Raw genomic sequence first — 14,105 nt, forward strand, 5'->3', positions numbered from 1 at the left:
ACTTACTATGTATGCACCAGGCACTGTTCTAAGCGCTAATATAAGGCAATGGGGTTGTCCCACGTGGGGCTCACAGTCTCAATCCCCATTTTACAGATGAGGTAACTGAGGCACAGAGAAGTTAAGTGACTTGCCCAAAGTCATAGAGTTGACAAGCGGCGAAGCGGGGATTAGAACTCACAACCTCTGACTCCCAAGTCCGGGCTCTTTCTGCTAAGCCACTCTGCTTCTCATAAGGCTGACTGCAAAGCTAGACTGCTCTCCAGAGCTGGACAGGTAGAGAGCCAGCATAGCCAAGTGGAGAGAGCATAGGCCTGGGAGTCAGAAAGACTGGTTTCTAACCCCAGCTCTGCACTTGCCTGCTGTGTGTGACCTCGGGAAAGTCACTTAACATCTATGTGCCTCAGCTTCCTCGCCAGTAAAATGGGGATGAAGATTGTAAGCGCCATGTGAGACAGGGACTGTGCCTTGTATCCACCCCAGTGTTTGGCGGGGTGATGACCTGGTACAGTCTGGGTACGATGTCAAAGGGGTCAGGGGCCATGACGCAGGTGTGATGCTACAGAGGTCCGGGGCAGACATGGGGGTGACAGCAGTTAAAAACTAACTTACCCCAAGTGGTGCCTGTTTGGATGGGGATCTAGGGGGGGAACATGGTGGTTTGTGGGCAAGGCAGGGATCCTTGGAAAAATGTTCCTGGTCCAGTGGTTTTAACAGACTTTTGCATGGATGAAGCATGACGTCGTGCAAAATGGGATGAGGCAATAACGGATTTTCTCCTAATCAATCAATAGATGGAATTTATTGAGTGCTGACTGTATGCAGAGCACTGAACTAAGCACTCTGGACTTCTAATGGACAAATATCTGAAGCCTACATTGGTCTTGAGGGCAGAGATAATAATGTTGGTATTTGTTAAGCGCTTACTATGTGCCGAGCACTGTTCTAAGCGCTGGGGTAGACATAGGGGAATCAGGTTGTCCCACGTGGGGCTCACAGTCTTAATCCCCATTTTACAGATGAGGGAACTGAGGCCCAGAGAAGTTAAGTGACTTGCCCACAGTCACACAGCCGACAAGTGGCAGAGCTGGGATTCGAACTCATGAGCCCTGACTCCAAAGCCCATGCTCTTTCCACTGAGCCACGCTGCTCAAACCTTGAGACCATCTTTAAAAGGCACAGAAAAAGAGGTGAAAGCACCTCTTTCTAGACGTTCAGACACGTGATAGACTGTATAATTGATCCTTTTTTTTTGCATCCTTTCTGCCTTCACAAATCATTTGGTTTAACAATACTTCTTTTATCAATGCAGGAATCTAATCCTGAAGACCCCACAAAGTTCACTGCCAAGAAATGACATATCTGAACCTCACCTCATCTGTAAAACGCCGTTCTAACTTCAGTGTCATTGCTGCATCTTCTCTTTACCCCAAAGACTTACCACTAGAGAAAAGGCGGGACCGGCTCCCCCGAGAAGGCCTGGGCCTACTCCATCCAGGAGGCTGGGTAGATTCCCGTGAGATCAAGTCCACGGGGCTGGGAGTCAGAGGACCTGGGTTCTAATTCTCGGCTCCACCACTTGTCGGCTGTGTGACCTTGGCCAAGTTACTTAACTTCTCCGTGCTTCAGTTACCTCATCTATAAAATGGGGATTAAGACTGGGAGATCCACTCTCGCTCTACGTGTTTTGGGCAGGGAACGTTATTGTTAAATTGTATTCTCCCAAGCGCTTAGTATATTGTTCTACATACAATAAGCACTCAATAAATACTGTTGAATGAATGACCTGGGTTCTAATCCCAGTTCTGTCACTTGTCTGCTGTGTGGCCTTGGGCAAATCACTTCACTTCTCTGTGCCTCGGTCACCTCATCTGTAAATTGGGGATTGAGACTATGAGTCCCACGTGGCACAGGGACTGCGTCCAACTCGATTTGCTAGTATCCACCCCTGTGCTTAGTACAGTGCCTGGTACAAAGTAAGCCCTTAACAAATACCATAATTACTATCATTATTGTGTCCAATTTGATTAAGCTTGTATCTACCCTAATGCTTAGTATTGTGCCTGGCATATAGTAAGTGTTTAAAAATACCATTAAAAAAGAGAGAGTGAGAGAGAGAGAGAGAGAGAGAGAGAGAGAGAGAGAGACTGTGCCTCTGGAAATTGTGTGACATCACCAAGAGGCAGGGGAAAAGGCAGGCCAGAGATCTCCTTATTCTCATTCCCTACTGGCAAAGGGCAAAAAGTTCAGTTTATTCAATAAGCAATTAGGCAAACTCCCAAATGTCCTCTGGGACAGTCTGATTCCCCCTCGTCATTTCTCTATAATTTCCCTAGAGCCTAGTATGGGCTCAGCACCAAGTGAGCATGCAATAAATAATTGCTGCTAATGAACATTTAATTGTTCTTCTAAATGGTAAACTACTGTCCATCCTCCCTCCCTCCTCTCCCATCACCACCACCAAGATTGCTTCGTAAATTACATTTCAAACTCAGACATGTGTACCTGCAGTTGCCCATCTGTATCCTAACTAAAGACCATAAAGCTATCCATTTGAAGAGAAATAGACATCCCTGCTAATCTGAAACTTTTGCGGGGGAACATTATGCACATAATCACATACACACATATACACAGGGTCCTTGATTTTTATGGGCTTAATGCTGAGGATCCTATCTATGGGTATGGGTGAAGTCTGATTGACTGATATTCAGTCAACCACCTCTTCCACATTGTGTGTGTATGCCAAGATAGTGCCTACTGCCCTGATAGTGACCGCTTCTTAGTATCCTGATTTTCAGGACCTCCAATCAAGGACAGAAGTCCCACCGGAGTGTTCACGTGGTTTCCTGGTTTGAATCACATTTCCCGTAATGGGCCTCCATTTTATTTTATCCTTGAGGTTTCACTGTGCCCTGTTGATGCACTTCTTCCCCACTCCCAGCCCCACTGCATTTAAGTCCATAGTTTTAGGTTTTGATTTTAATGTCTGTCTCCCCCTCTAAACTGTAAGCTTGTTGTGGGCCGGGAGTGCGTCTGTTATTTTGTACATTTCCCGAGAGCGTAGTACAGTGATCTGCAGTCAGTAAGCAGTCAATGAATACTGACTTCTTGCTTTTGTGCAAGTAGTTTTTCCAATCTGAATCACCTTCCTGCAGCTCATCTTGGTGATGCGTACTGGCCACATTCCTGAAAGTCGCTTGATAGTGTTCCACCATTCTCTGCTCAACAATCGATGCCATTTACTGAGTGCTTATTGTCTGCGGAGCACTGTACTAAGCACTTGGGAGAGCACAATATAACAGAACTGGTAGACACATTCCCAGTCCACGATGAGCTCACAGCCTAGACATTAACAAAAACAATTTACAATATATAATATATAAATATGTACATAAGCACTGTGGAGCTGAGGCTCGTCATTACACGCTGTTGGGTTCCTTGTTTCCAAAGGCTGCTGTGATACCAGAGTGCCTGGTGAATGTCTCTATTCTTTGCTCTCTGGGAGCTTGATTTTAGCCTTCATGTAGATTTGGATGCCGCTTCTAATAAAGAGAGCTGCCAGCTTGTTAAATGTTTGTCACCCAAAGGCTCAATCCTTCACCATAACTCTCTTTTATTAGTCCTAAAAGCATGATGATAACGATAATGGGATTTTCTAAGCGCTTACTATTTGCCAAGCACTGTGTTAATCAAACAATGATTTTACAAAGCATATACTGTGTGCAGAGCACTGTACTAAGTGCCCATGAGTACAGTTCAACAGTGTTGATAGACATTTTTCCTGCCCACAACAAGCTTACAGTCTAGAGGGGAATATAGACTTTAATATAGTCAGTGAATCACATTTATTGAGGGGTTCATTTATTCTTTCATTCAATTGTATTTATTGAGTGCTTACTGTTTTGCAAAGCACTGCAATAAGTGTTTGGGAGAGTATAATACAATTTGGGAGAGTATACCACAACAACAACAAAATGCTTGGGAGTCAGAGGTCATGGTTTTAATCTCTTCTCTGTCACTTGTCAGCTGTGTAAGCAGCGTAGCTCAGTGGAAAGAGCCTAGGCTTCCGAGTCAGAGATCATAGGTTCAAATCCTGGCTCTGCCACTTGTCCACTGTGTGACTGTGGGCAAGTCACTTAACTTATTTGGGCCTTAGTTCCTTCATCTGTAAAATGGGGATTAACTGTGAACCTCACGTGGGACAACCTGATTACCCTGTATCTACCCCAGCACTTAGAACAGTGCTCTGCACATAGTAAGCGCTTAACACATACCAACATTATTATTATTATTATTATTAACTTCTCTGTGCCTCAGTTACCTCATCTGTAAAATGGGGATTAAAACTGTGAGCCCCACGTGGGACAACCTGATTACCTTGTATCTACCCCAGCACTTAGAACAGTGCTTGGCACATAATAAGCGCTTAACAAATATCAACATTATTATTCCCTGCCCACAATGAGCTCACAGTCTAGAGGGGGCAACAGACATTAATCATATTCAGTGAGTGCCTACTGTGTGTAGAGCATTGTACTAATCATTTGTGTTAGAGCAGTATAACAATAAACACATTCCCTGCCCTCAATAAGCTTACAGTCGAGACCAGGCGACAGACATTAATATAAATACATAAACTACAGATTTGTACTTAATTGCTATGTGTCTGGGAGAGGAGATGAATAAAGGGAGCAGGTCCAGGTGACGCAGAAGGGAGTGGGGAATGAGGAAAAGTGGGGCTTAGTCTGGGAAGGCCTCTTGTAGGAGAGGTGCCTTCAATAAGGCTTTGAAGTGGGGGAGAGTAACTGTCTGTCAGATATGGGGAGGGAGGGCATTCCAGACCAGAGGCAGGACGTGGGCAAAAGGTCAGTGGCGAGGTAGACGAGATCGAGGTTCAGCGAGAAAGTTAGCATGAGAGGAGCCAAGTGTGTGGGCTGGGTAACAGCAGGCGAGCAGCAATAATTTACAGATAATTTATAGATATGTACATAAGTGCTGTGAAGCTGAGGGTAAGATAAAAAAATAAATAAATGTTGGTATTTGTTAAGCACTTACTATGTGCAGAGCACTGTTCTAAGCACTGGGGTAGATACCGGTCATCAGGTTGTCCCACATGAGGCTCACAGTCTTCCTCCCCATTTTAACAAATGAGGTAACTGAGGCACAGAGAAGTGAAGTGACTTGCTACAGTCACACAGCTGACAAGTGGCAGAGTGGGAATTCAAACCCACAACTTCTGACTCCCAAGCCCACGCTCTTTCCACTGAGCCACGCTGCTTCCCTGTACAAGATGAATACCAAATGCCCAATGGGTACAGATTCAAGTTTTAAGTGCTGGGGTAGACACAAGCTAATCAAGTCAAACACAGTCCCCATCCCACAACGAGCTAACCGTCTAAGACAGACAGAAGCTGTCAGACCTATACAACAGGGGTCTTAGCGTCGCTGCTCCCCCAAGCTGAAAAACAAGGCAGTGGAACACAGGGAAGATGACAACATGGGCATTCCATCAATCAATCAGGGCAACCGGTGAAGGGAGTAGCCGGGCAGACCCCTTGCCTTTCAATCAGTCAATATTTGTATAAGCAGTTAAACTAATATTTGTATGAGCAGTTAAGTCACCAGTCCATCTGGCCTCAAGGGAGCCCAATGAACTCATCCCTCCACCCCCATTCCCATCATGGCATCACATGGACAGACTACTACTCTCCCTCCCTTCAAAGCCTTATTGAAGCACATCTCCTCCAAGAGGCCTGCCCTGATTAAGCCCTCCTTTCTTTTTCTCCCATTCCCTTCTGCATTGGGCTGACTTGCTTCCTTTACTTATCCCCCATCCCAGCTCCACAGAACTTATGTACATATCTGTAATATATTTCTATTAATGTTTCTCTCCTCCAGTAGACTGTAAGCTTATTGTGGGCGGGGAATGTGTCTGTTTATTGTTCTACTGTACTCTTCCAAATGCTTATTCCACTGCTTTGCACACAGTAAGTGCTCAATAAATAAGACTGAATGAATGAATCAGCTGCTGATCCCTGTCCAGCTTTTGTTCCCTAGGGACAATGGGCAGACTGCGTTTCTCACTCCACTGCCATCAGCTAGTGGTGTCAGCTAGCACTGTCTACTCCAGTGGGAGAAGCAGCATGGCATAGTGGAGAGAGAATGGGCCTGGGAGTCAGAAGATCATGGGTTCTAATCCCAGCTTTGCCACTTATCAGCTGTGTGACTTTGGGCAACTCACTTTATTCAGTCATTCAATTGTATTTATTGAATCGTACTTAACTTCTCTGTGCCTCAGTTACCTCATCTGTAAAATGGGGGTTAAGACTGTGAGCCCTATGTGGAACAACCTGATTATCTTGTATCTACTCCAGTGCTTAGAACAGAGCTTGGCACATAGTAAGCACTTAACAAATACCATCATTATTATAGGAAGCAGCGTGACTTAGACGAAAGAGCCCGGACTTGGGTGTCAGAGATCGTTGGTTCTAATCCTGCCTTCGCCACTTGTCGGCTGTGTGACTTTGGGCCAGTTACCTCACCGGTAAAATGGGGATTAAGGCTGTGAGCCCCACATGGGACAATCTCATTACCTTGTATCTACCCTAGCACTTAGAATAGTGCTTGGCACATAGTAAGATGCTTAACAAATACCATCATCATCAAGCAGTTGCCAGTCCACTGGTCCATTCTAAACCTTCCCTGACTGGAGAAAGGGAACGGCAGATGGCCAGAAACAGTAAAGAAGAGTGATGGGTTTGAAATAAAAGGCAGATGGTGGCCGTGGGGGAGGAGCTAGGAGTGCCCTTTATCCCAAACTAAGCCTGAGTTTAGATTTAGTTCCAAAGAGGGGCAAGTTAGAGGAAACTTTTTCCTGTACTAAAGTCACATCTCTTAGCCCTCTCCTCTCTGACCTGATCCCTCACTAGAGCCATGAAAAGAAAGAACAGATGTTCCAGTTCTGAGGAGGGGCGTTTTAGTGTGGCTCTATTTACTTCCTCCTGCTGGATCTGTTTTCATTTCCTTGCACACTACAGACGACAACATTCTAGCAGCTTAACACCACCTGGGGGGAGGAGGGGCTCGCATATCCATTCTGATGGAGGCTTAGGAGAAACTAATGCAAAGTGCCATGAAATCTCACTGTACCAGGGCTTTTTCATTTTTCAAAATGAGGTCAGCAAATTTGTTGGTCCAGTAGTTTTATCAACATGAAAGTCTAGCGAAACAAGTGAGAATGCCTGAAATGCAAGTACATTCTGAAATAGAGGAGAATTTCATCATAGCTCTGCTACAGGATAAATGTTTATCTAATTTATGCTGAACGACTGTAATGTAGATATATACACTACTTAATATATTTAATTTATATCCATGCTCAATTATAGTTACTGATTTATCAATCGATCCAAGGTAGTTATTGAGCACTTACTATGTGCAGAGCACTGTACTAAGCACTAGGGAAAGTACAACAGAATTAGCATACGTGGTCCTTGTCTGAAATGAGCTTACTAATGTAAATTTAAATATAGTGGAAATATTCTAATTTTAAACACTAATTTATATTTTGTGGTTCTCAGGGAATCAGAAAAGCATCTATTAAAAAAAACTCACTAACCTTAATGGAAGGAGTTAAATAACATAGGGAAATATTAAACATCTATTAAAAAAACCCTCACTAACCTTAATAATAATAATGTTGGTATTTGTTAAGCGCTTACTATGTGCCGAGCACTGTTCTAAGTGCTGGGGTAGACATAGGGGAATCAGGTTGTCCCACGTGGGGCTCACAGTCTTAATCTCCATTTTACAGATGAGGGAACTGAGGCACAGAGAAGTTAAGTGACTTGCCCACAGTTACACAGCCGACAAGTGGCAGAGCTGGGATTCGAACTCATGAGCCCTGACTCCAAAGCCCGTGCTCTTTCCACTGAGCCACGCTGCTTCTCCTTAATGAAAGGAGTTATATACCACAGAGAGTTATTACTATGAAAACGATGGGATTAACATCATTTTACAATCTCCTTAACTTACCTTTAGATCACTGGGTTTGGTGCCTTCTCGTTATTTGTATTCAATCTCAAAAAGAATATCATATTAAAACTAGATCATTGGGTTTGGGGTTGGTGTCTTGTTGTTGTTTGTACTCAATCTCAAAAAGAATATCACATCAAAACTAGAAGTGTTGCCACTTTTAACTCCATCTCTGAGAAGCTGAGAGATAACATGGCAGAGTACAGAAAGACTCCAAGACCCCAGAGCAAGCATCAGTTGCATAGCATAGCAGCTAACTACAAACGTCTGAAAAGTAAAAACTCTAGAGATAGAGGGGTGGAGGGGGGAAATATTACTGCTAATGGCTTAGGCACCCTGGAATAAGAGTAATGGGATGAAACTATGAATATTAAAGATCCGGATAGGAGTTTAAAAAAACAAAAACAAAAGCAAAAACCTGAAAGTTAGCAATGGCTTAAGGGTCCACCACCTAAATGAAATGATTCTTTTTTTATGGTATTTATTTAGTGCTTACTATGTACCAGGCACTATCCTAAGCACTGGAGTTGTTATATGCTAATCAGGTTGGACACAGTCCACCAAAATAAATTTTAAATCAAATTGGGCCCAGGGAACTGTCTATTCTTTTAGGCTGTAGATGTTCACTTCCATCAGATGTATCATCTCCATGATACTTATAAGTGTGGAAAGGACGACTAAATAGTTCAGAGTCCAAGAACAGTAATTCATAGGCTGGATGATACTTGGAATAAATAAGAAATTGTCAGAATGACTCGATCTCATAATATCATCATTGCAATTTTAACAATAATAGTGGAATTTGTTGAGCACTTATTATGTCCCAAGCAGTGTACTAAGTGCAGGGGTAGACACAAGATAATCAGGTCAGACACAGTCACTGTCCATCATCAGATTCATCGTCTAAGTAAAAGGGAGAACAGGTATTATATCTCCATTTTACAGATGAGGAACCTAAGGCAGGGAGAAGTGAAATGACTTGTCCAAGGTTTCAGACCAGGCAAGTGGGGGATGCAGAACCCAGGCTCTCTCACTTCCAGGACTGTGATCTTTCCACTAGGCCACACTGTTTCTAAGGGAACTGCTTTTAAAGAAAAGTACTCTAATATTTGAGATATTTTGTTCTGGTGGGAGAAAACGTTAATCATTTGTTTGGTAGGAAACAGCTTGACATCCACAAGACAAATTCTGTGATCAGCATTCCAAATTTGTAGATTCATAGGATAATAATTGTAATAACTACTATGACTTTTTAAAATGCTTGCTATGCTCCAAGCACTATGCTAAGCACTTGGGAAGATGCACGATATTCAGATTGGGAACAGTTCTCGTCTCTCACACTGGGTTTACAGTCTAACAGGGAGGAAAAAGCATCTTTATAATCATCATATTAGAGTAGTTGTTATGTGTCAAACACTATTCTAAGTATTGGGGTGGATACAAGATTAACAAGTCAAACACAATCCCTGTTCCTCTTGGGGATCACAGTCTATGTAGGAGAGGGTAGGATTGGAACTGATGTACAGAAAAGTTAAGTTACATGCCCAGGGTCACACAGCAGACCACTAGCAGAGGCAGGATTAGAACTCAAGTCCTCCGACCACCAGGGCTATGCTTTTTCGACTAAGCCATGCCGCTCCCCCACATTTAATCTCCATTTTATTGATAAGGAAACTGAGACATAGAGAGTTGAGTGACTTGGGCAAAGTCACACTGCAGGCAAGTGGGGAGAGCCAGGATAAGAACCCAGATCTCCTGACTCCCAGTCCCGGGGTCTTTCCACACTCCACCATGTTGTTTCTCAACTTTTTAGAGCTGAAATTAAAAGTGGCATAACTTCTAGTTGGGATGTGATATTCTTTTTGAGGGTGAATACAAACAACAAGAAGGCACTAGCCCCAAACCCAATGACCTAAAGTCAGGCTAAGGAGATTGTAAAACGAGCAGAATGAAATGGTCCTGTCCTTACCATGAAACAGAATGCACTAGGTATAATAAACACACTGGTCTCACACCTGAATTTTACTGTTGTCCCCCGCACAGGATTAGGAAGATGAGGGAAACGTATTTGGAGTCAATACTGGAAGAGTCCATCCTCTGGTCTCCGAGTATGCTTCTCCTCACGAGAGTCACCTGGGAGCTGCAGACTTTTATAGTGAAGACTGAGGAAATTGATACTTAAATTGCATCCATGATTCCCAACAAATCAATCAGTGGTATTTATCAGGTGCTTACTTCCCCTCTTTGTCATCTCTGAACTTGGCTCTGTGCTCCATAGATACTCACCCCACCCCAGCTTCACAATAGTTACCTAAATATTATTTATGTATTATGTATATTATTGTTCTCTATGTACTTTATCCCTAATCTACTTTAATGTCTCTCTTCCCTTGTAATCTGTAAGCTCCTAGTAGGCAAGGATAGCATCTATTAACTCTGTTGTGCGGTACTCTCCCAGGCACTCAATATAGTTCTCTGCATGCAGTAAGTGCTCAGTATATACCAATAATTGATTGATTGATGGAGCACTGTTCCAAACACTTAGGGGAGTACAACAGAGTCCACTTCACATGACAAAGAAAAAATTTCCCAATTTCAACAGACTTTATAATTCATATAAGATGGACTGTGCCTACAGGATCAGCTGCAAAGAGCAAGTCACCTAAGTCAATAAACTGTTGGTTTAAACATTAGAGAGCATTAGAAACTGCAGTCCAATTAGTGCCAAACTGAGCTGAAAATAGGATCAAAAGGTACTCTTCAACAAAGTCACACAGATTGCACCTCAGTACTAGGCTATGTTTCCTACTGGTCTACATTACAATACCCTTTTCTCCCTTTCATCTGTAAACGTAGCATTAGCATAATTTGACACTCAACAACTATGGAACACAAATGATTACTCATAAGCGTCAATTCACTCCTGACATTAAACACCCACACTCACACACATTTAGAAATTATTATTCCCCAGAGCGAACCTCTTTGATTATTAAGTGTTCAAAACATTTCTCATGTCCATCCTGGTTACCTCTCATTCCCGGTTTCGAAAACGTTCCTTTTTAAACACAAATGTTCCCTGGTTTTTACAAATTTAATCAGGCAGGAGCCCAGGGGCCTATAGGATGCTTGTGAGGGTTCATTCAGGTTGCCTGCCCAGATTTTCTCAGGTCTAAAAATGGAATAGCACTCTCCCAGCCTGACCTGGACTCAACCTCAGTTGGGTTAAGCGGTCCAGTGTGACTTTAGCCAGATGGGCAGAAAAGGATGTACATTAGCTATTACCTTAAAGTGGTTCAAACCCCTTCATCTATTTTTCCAGTTCCCCTTCTTTTGGATGCCAGCCCAGGGAGACTACCAGAAGGTCCAAACGGCATATTTGCTAAATATTTCGTATTCATTTGTATACTGATTCTATAAACCCCTTCCACCTACAATTAGGTAAAGATAAAAGGACATATTAAGTAGGATAACTGTCTGCAGCTGTAATAGAGACCAGTATTTGGGGCACTGAGGATAGTGGGGAGGCAACGTGGTCAGTGGACTTGTGGTCAGCTTCCATAAGCTACTCCCCCAAACACAGGTCAGTCCTGGAAAGTGGGGCATCTGGAGAAAGAGATACCAAAACAGGGATGTTGGCAGCGAGGCCTCAATGCTGAGAAGCAGTGTGGCCTAATGGAAAGAGCACGGGTCTGGGCGCCAGAGGTTCAGGATTCTAATTCTGACTCTCTCACTTGCCTGCTGCGTGATCTTGGGCAAGTCACTTAAGTTGTCTGTGCCTCCGTTTCCTCAATCATAAAATGGGGATTCAATACCTATTGGCCTTCCTACTTAGACTATGAGCCCCATGCAGGGCAGATTGCGTACAACCTGATTAGCTTGTATCTACCCCAGAGTTTAGCACAGTGCTTGACCTAGTGGCCTAGTGGATAGAGCACGGGCCTGAAAGTCTAAAGGACTTAGGTTCTAATCCTGGCTCCACCACTTGTCTGCTGTGTGACCTTGGGCAAGTTTCTTCAATCCTCTGTGCCTCAGTGACCTCATTTGTAAAATGGCAATTAAGACTGTGAGCTCCACGTGGGATATGGACTGTGCCCTACCTAATTATCTTGTATCTACCCCAGCGCTTAGAACATAGTAAGCGCTTAACAAATTCCTTTAAAAATAGTAAGCGCTTAACAAATACCATAAAATAGATTCAACTCTGAAACTTATTTCAGGAGAAAAATAAGCACCTGTCCAAAAGTGAAAACAGCTTGAAAAAGGACACAGTGGTGAGACTCCAACATTTAGCTGAGAACCAAATCCATACATAAAGATGGTGGATTCAAATTCAAGTCTTTCCACTGCTTTTTCGGTAAATGGTAACCATTGTACAATGCCAGGCCCAATCAGCCCAGCTGGTACTAATATTTTTAATGGCAGAAGAAGTTTATGAAGTCCATGTGAGCAGTGTGGCCTAGTGGATATAACAGGGGCCTAGGAGTCAGAAGGACCTGGATTCTAATCCCTGCTCTGCCACTTGTCTGCTGTGTGACCTTGGGCAAATCTCTTCACTTCTCTGGGCCTCAGTTACTTCATCTGTAAAATGGGGATTGAGATGGTGAGCCCCTCATGGGATAGAGACTGTATCCAGTGTGATTTGCTTGGATCCACCTCAGTGCTTTGTACAGTGCCTGGTACATAGTAAGCAATTAACAAATACCACAGTTGTTATTATGATTATTGTTGGTTTTCAAGGAATTTATACTTTGGTGTACCAGAACCAAGTGCTAAGCTCCTGGAATGTGGAAGTTACAGGGGTTGTAACTTCAGGCATAATTAGAATTGGGCCTCATCTTTGGAATGAGAATGGGATTTAAAAACGTGTTCTCCCTCCCCCTTAGACTATGTGGACCTATGTGATTATCTTGTATCTACCAATGCTTAGTACAGTGCTTGGCACACAGAGAGCACTTAATACCACCATTATTTTTCCTGTTACTATTAACACGTCTTTGAAAAATGTATATATGCACCTATGCAACAACAATTCACTCTGTTCTTGAAAGGGTACAAGTGAATTTCTCCTCTTCATAATAAAATAATAACTAGAAGAAAAGGGCGCCAGTGTATTTGTTTACACGGACAAATTTAGAACCACTGGAAAATCTTGAGTAAAGTTGCCCACCAAGAAAATCTAATCATCAATTACCAAGACACAGTGAGCTATGCCATTTCCTTTGCAACATTTAAGACGATCAAAGCAAATGTCCTCCACTGAAGTGATAATCAATGAAATTCAAGGCCCAAAGAATAAAATTTTATGATCAAATCCATCAAATGTATCTTACCAGGCAGAAGAGTATGAGTCATTTGTTTCACATTTACCCTTGAAACTACTTAAATGAGAATGTGAGGGGAAGGGGGATTTATGAGGATTACTAGTTTTAGGAATAAAGCTTTCTTTGCTGGAACACTTGCTTGATAGTGGTATCTCTTACTGGGCCCGGGAGAAGTCTTGTATGCTCAATCGATCAATCACATTTCCTGAGCACTTGCTGTGTGCAGAGCACTGTACTAAGGGCTTGGGAGAACACAAGATGACAATATAATAGAGTTGGTAGACATTCCCTGTTCGTGTGATTCATTTGAATTGGAGCCACATCATGATATTTGTTTACTTCAATTTCCAATTATCTCTACCCTACTTCCCTCCTTGCTGAGTCACCTGTGTATTTGAATCTGTGCTCACTAAGAATTTAGGTAGTCAGCTCACCTCACCTAATTTTAGAAGCACTAAGCAGTGTGGCTTAGTAGAAAAAGCACTGGCTTGGGAATCAGAGGTTGTGGGTTCTAATCCCAACTCTGCCAGTTGTCAGCTGTGTGACCTTGGGCAAGTCACCTAACTTCTCTGTGCCTTAGTTACCTCATCTGTAAAACAGGAATGAAGACTGTAAGGCCCACATGGGACAACCTGATTACCTTGTAACTACCACAGTGCTTAGAACAGTGTATGGCACATAGTGCTTAACAAATACCAACATTATTACTATATCTTTAAAACTGGGTTTCTTCCCCTGCTTTTA

The 14,105-nt window shown here is 42.9% G+C and overlaps 1 protein-coding gene across 1 annotated transcript in view; it reads right to left on the reverse strand.

Annotated features, from left to right (window-relative positions):
• Positions 1-14,105, reverse strand: part of NCALD (neurocalcin delta) — a 97,157-nt gene that overhangs the window by 67,451 nt on the left and 15,601 nt on the right. The window lies entirely within an intron of this gene.

This window comes from Ornithorhynchus anatinus, chromosome 4 (genome assembly GCF_004115215.2).
Source record: "Ornithorhynchus anatinus isolate Pmale09 chromosome 4, mOrnAna1.pri.v4, whole genome shotgun sequence".
Taxonomy (NCBI): Eukaryota; Metazoa; Chordata; class Mammalia; order Monotremata; family Ornithorhynchidae; genus Ornithorhynchus; species Ornithorhynchus anatinus.